Raw genomic sequence first — 6000 nt, forward strand, 5'->3', positions numbered from 1 at the left:
GGGTGCTGACCCAGCCCATGACAGCTCACCAAAGCTCCCTAAGTGACCCTCTGACCCAAATAACTGCCCAGCCCTGGTGTAGAGGCTTTGCTCCCTTTACGCCTTCTGTGCATTCCCCCAATGCCCTATTTGATCTCTTAGGGCAGCTGCCAATAATCTTTGATGCAGCATAACAATGGAAGATAAGTGAACTCAGGGGCCAGCATCTGGTCCACGGTTATTAACTCCTTGTAATAAATCAAGATCTTCCATAAGCCACAAAGTGTCTTGGTTATATCAAGCAGTAGTTTTCTTGTAGAAATGAGATGAAAACTAGATGCCATCAGAGGAGACAATGTTCCTGTCCCAAAATCCTAGTCCCAGCTGCCAGGCCTACCCTAGGGAAGGCTATCATTAGAAATGAAGATGTACAGTTTTATAAGCTAGGCATACCAAAAGAGAATTCAAAAAAATTCCCCAGTAATCATGAGACTTCCTCAGAGTGTGATTCATGATACTACCAGGAATCAGTAGCAATCGGTGTAAAAAAGACGGTAGCTCAGTATTACTCGGTGTATATAGGGTTGTGTGATCCATACATTTCAAGCAGTATGTTAATGATTCATTTAGTTCCAGAAACTTCTTGCATTACCCAGAGTAGTTTACTCACTGAAACAGGGCTCTGGTGGTCCCAGTGACTATTCGAAAGCCTCTGCTTGCCAACAATTCCCCTGTGACACATCCGGCATGAAGGAACATTTCTGAGCCTGTTCCTATAAAGCCTCTGTACTTCTGATGTGAAGTCACTTGAGATTGCTGCAATTGAAAGGGGGAAACAAGGAAAGAGATCATATCATGCAGCAGTGGCATAACATGCAGAGTTGGTGCCTGGAGCAAACCCTGTGAAGAGGTGGGGGACAAGGTGGGTTTCCAGGAGTGGGAAGGGGTGCAGTTCTGAGAGCTGGCGGGGGGGTGCAGCAATCTTACCCAGACTGGGAACTCCAAAACAGTCCCCCGCTGCCCACTCTGGCTTTTGCTTTTAAAGAGGCAGCATCAGTATCTGGGGACTTGGCTGGGTTAATTCCAGCGCCTCTCCTAACTTGGCACCCAGGACAGGTGCCCCTCTCACCCACTCCCAGTTCTGCTACTGGCATGCAAACTGATCACAGAACAGCTGAATAAATTATCTGCTCTAGCCCCAACTGACATTGATTTGCAGCGTGAAATCTAAACAAGCCTTCTGTGTATTTCTTTCCATAGCTATAAAGAAAGGATTAAGAATATTCATTTACCTTCTTAGCAGAAGTCTTGTTAAAATGGCAAGGGACAGACATTCAAAAAGCCTGACCCTGAATTGATTAAATCTTTGCAGGTTAGTCTCACCTGCAGAGATTGAACCGATTTGCAAGTGGATAGATATTCACTTTTCATTCTGGAAAAGTGGCTTAGGTTAGAAGCTGGGGCAGGCGGGGGGGGGAGGGGGCGGGCAGTAGAGCAGCCCTCCCTTCCCTTCCACAGGGAAGCTGAGCTGAGGGGGGGTGTGGCCAGGCCCGGCAGGCCTGAGTATGACTGAGAAGGGGTTTAAACCCCCACCTTGGTCTGCAGGGTTTGGAGGGTGGGAGAAGAGGAAGTGTGGCCAGATAGGGGCATGGCCAGACCCCCGTGGTGGGGGAGGAGAGCCCTGCCTGCCGTAGCACCTACCTGACAGCTGGGAGTAATCCGGGTACACAGCTCCACTGCCTGGCCCCAGAGCGGGGCTCTTCCCCCTAGAGGTCCAGCAATTCATCAGTCCATATCATATTGGCACCAATAAAAGGAAAATTTGCATTAATCAGCAATCGGCTTTTTTTGGCTGATGTGGCCAAGAATGTTGCTGATAAATGCCACATGCACACACACAGCCACAGTATGCATGTGGCCAGCCTGGCAGCTTGAAGAGCAGCATCCGGCTAGTAAGTTTGTTGCGGGGGCATATTGAGGCTCTTGCCTCAATGAGGGAGGGAGTGGGGCTGGGGCAGGGGCAGGCACTGCTCAGCTGGGGTGCGGAAGGGAGGGGGAACAGGATGGAGTTGTGTGTCTCCTCTGGGAGGCATGGTGGGGGGCCGCATCCTGCCACTCTGTGCATCCCTGGGGGAACAATGGGGGTCATGTGCCCCCTGCATCTTTGCATGGGGCTGCTGCTGTGGCCTGGGGCTGGGAGCGGCGTTAGGCTCTTCCTGGCAGGGGGCCTTGGGTCAGGGCACTCAAGGCAGGTGGTGGTGCCACTGGGAGGAGTGCTATGTGGCAGGGGCTATGGTGAATTCTAGGGTGTCTGTAGCCCACTCCATAGCCTCCCTCCACCCCAGTGCTGCCGCTGCCTGCCCCAAGCACAGCCCAGGCCCAGGAAGAATTCAACACCACCCCCAGCCTCAGCTCACAGCAGCAGTCTGCCCTTTCGCTGCACACAGATGTGCGGGGCACATGCCCCCCATGGCTTCCCTTGGGGTACACATAGCGGCAGGAACCCCCCACCCCCCGTGCCCCCTGGACGAGCTACATGGCTCCATCTGATGACCCACCCTGCCCCGGCTGAGCAGTGCCTGCCTCTGTCCCAGCCCCGCTCCCTCCCTCACCACAGAAGCTTCAATCTGACCCCATACCCCTTTCCAACAGACTTCCCAGTCGGATGCTGCTCTCCAAGCTGCCGGGCTGCATTTTGGCAATCAGATCTGTATTGACCAATATGGCTCATTAATAATCAGCCATCAGTATTGGCCCAAAAAATCTTTATCAGTGCACCCCCACTTCCCCCTCCTCCTCCCTTTCCCCCACCATGGTGGCATAGGGAAGGGGCTCTGTGCAGTGCTGCCTGGCCCCAGAGGGGGACTCTTCCCCCTCTGACCCCCCCCCACTGCCACAAGGTGGGGAGGAGGGTCCCCCTCCTTCTTTCCCCCTCCCCCCCTGCTACCACAGGGTGGGGAAGGGGGTTCTATGTGGTGCTGTCCAGCCCAGCCCAGCCTGGGCATGGAAAGAGGTCTGTCACTGAGCCGCAGCTGCTGGACAGGGCCCTGCCTCCGCAGCCCGGGCTGGCCCCACTCAGCTGCATGGAGGGGTCAGACCTCAGGGGCAGGGCTCTACCCAGCACCTGTGGCTCAGTAACAGGGAAGCTGAACCCTATCAGTGAAAGCAGGCTGGCCCAGTGCAGGCTGGGCCGGGCCCAGCAACCGTTGCCCATGCATGCTAGACCAAGCTGCTCTCACTGAGTGGGCTCAGCTTCCCCGTCACTGACCTGTAGCTGCTGGGGAGGGCCTTGCCCCTGTTACCCAGCCTGAGCTGGCCCCACCTGGGCCAGCCCCGCCATGCGGCTGCCTCGGCAAGGGCTGAGCAGGGCCATCCTGAGCTGTGGGGGTGGGGCCCTCCTCAGTGGCCTTAGCTCAGTGACAGCTGCTCCCCATACCCAGGCCGGACTGGGCCAGGCAGTGCTGCACAGAGCCCCCCTCCCCACCCTGTGGTGGCAGGGGGAGGGGAAGGAGGTGGGGAAAGAGTTCCTCTCCAGCACTACACAGAGCCCCCCTCCCTGCCCCACAGTGGCAGGGGTGAGAAGGAGGAGGGAGAAGAGTCCCCCTCCAGGGCCTGGCAGCACCCACAGAGCCCCCTCCTTGCCCTGTGGTGACAGGGGGAAAGTGGGGGGCTGCTCCACTCCAGCTGTAGTCCCCCAGTGGGAGAAGGGGGAAATTATCTCCCTCCCTGCCCCCTTAGCCTTAACAGGGCCATGGATGGCTGCAATCCCTGCCGGTAGGACAGGGAAGGGAGGAGGGGGAATAAACCCCCTCTGTGCTTGCATTCCCTGGAGCACCCTGACAGAGCCTGCTGCCCCCCACCTTCCCTTCACTGCTCTAGTGGTGGGGGCAGGGGTGTGGCCAGGCACTGTCTGGGTATGGCCCTGTTAAGATGAAGGGGGCAGGGAGGGAGGGAGGGGATTAATTCCTCCCTCTGTCCCTTCTGCCCCTGGGGACTACAGCTGGGGTCTACCAGTCCCAGCCACCACCTCTGGCTCTGACACTTGTGCACAGACAGGCAGACCCCAGCTGCAGGGGGGGGAGAACAGGAAGGAGGGAAGAATTGACCCCTTCCCTGCCTACTTTGCCTTAACGGGGCCCTGCCAGAATGCAGCTGGACACGTCCCTGCCCCTGCCCCTGCCCCTGCTCCAGGCTAGATAGCAGAGGGGCGGGGCCAGCTCTTCTCTATGGAGCAGAGAGCATAGCCCAGGCCAGGGCTACAGAGCATGCTGGGATGCTGGAAGACTGTGGTTTAACTGAAACCAGGAAGAGGTCTGGCACAGAAATTGCATAAATCAGTTTGACCCAAATCAGTTAAGTCTGCTATACTACATTCAGCCAGGTTTATCTTAAACCAGTTTCAGCCAATGTGAAACTTGTTGATGTGCACTGAACTTACATTCTGTTACAGGTTTAAATCAGTTTCTGATCACTTAAACCGTTTTATGTGTAACTTCTGTCCCTAGCCGATATGTTTTAATGGGTCTTTCAAGAGACAGAATGCTACCTAGATGCTAAATCTGAGCAGGGTCAGATTAACCCTTTAGTGGTCCCCAGGCAAACAAACTCATGGGCCCTAGGCTGGTTGAGACCCCCTCCCCATCCCCTGCTGGCTGCAGGGAGCAGTGCTGAAAGCCACTGCTAGGAAGCAGGAACAAAGCCAGTGGAGGGGAGGGGAAGGGAGGCAGAAGGGGCCATTCACGCTGCTACCGCGAAGGAAAGGACCACCTCCCACCCCCACATCTCCAGGCCTTAGGCATGTGCCTAGTTTGCCCATGCATTAATCTGGCCCTGAGTCTGAGCAATGGGCTAGCTGTGTGAAAAAGCACCATGTATACTGCTGAAGGTGACTTCAGGACAGTTTCTTGCTCCTTGCCTGCCCTTTTTACAGATGGCCCCATCAACATAAAGTTGGTCAAAAGCTGGCATAACCTCCTGCCTGAGGATTTCCCTGGCAGAGAAGAATCCCCAGACATAGGTACTGTAAATCTTGGGGGAACTGGCTCTGTACAACAAACTGTATCAGCCCTGATGTAATCTGACAGAAAAGCCTCTGGGACTGTTGTAGCTGGGCACGTGCTGATCTCCCGCCAGCCCCAGAATCTAGATGGGAGATGGATACAAGGCTGTGGAAAGCTTTCCAACTCCTACATGCACAGACAGCTGCAGTGTGTATCTGACCCCTTTCATTGTAGTAGAAGCTTGTCTCTGGCATGCGCTCACCCATGCTTCCTTTTACCCCACTCTGCAGTAATGTGATATTCCCAAGATACTCACCTGGCCAATGCTATATCTCATCCAGATGGATTGGCAAGATGTGAAAATAAATTATTTTTCTCTGGCCATAGAAAGGTTTCAATTTGACTTCACTACAGCCAGTACCATGCTGTAAATTTTTAAAAGCAGAACAGCATATTTTAATCATCGTGGCGCACTGGTCACAAGCTGACAGCACAAGATGGGGAATGTATTTGTATTCTCTTGGCTTTAGTGTCTAACTCTCACTTGTTTTCACAGGTTGAGCTTTGTTTTTGCTGGATCAGATCCTGAAGTGAGCTTTGCTATAGATGTGTATTGGTTATTCTGATTAAACTCATGACCAGGGATCCGGGTTTTCCATTTCACATGGAAAAACAGAGTAAACCATGATTTTACCTGTAACCGGAGGCAGACACGGATTTCTCGTTTTACCAGAGAAACCCGCGGATTTTGCCATTTTCCAATGAGCTCCCTGTAGGCTGGCATGGACATGCACATGACCCCAGGCAGCCTGAGAGCAGCTCCCACAGGTAAGTCGGGGAGAGAGGGGGATCGAGGCTCCTGTAGGGAGGGAGTTGGGCAGAGCTGGGGCTGCTGCTCTGTCAGACAGTGCTTGGGGCCCAAGGCTGCAATGCCCAACTGCAGGGCCCCAGCAGGGAGCAGGACGGAGCTGCAGGTGGCTCGTCCCAGGGAAGGGGAGGGCCAGCTGCCCACTGCCATGTG

The sequence above is a fragment of the Alligator mississippiensis genome, chromosome 6, assembly GCF_030867095.1.
Source record: "Alligator mississippiensis isolate rAllMis1 chromosome 6, rAllMis1, whole genome shotgun sequence".
NCBI classification, from domain to species: domain Eukaryota; kingdom Metazoa; phylum Chordata; order Crocodylia; family Alligatoridae; genus Alligator; species Alligator mississippiensis.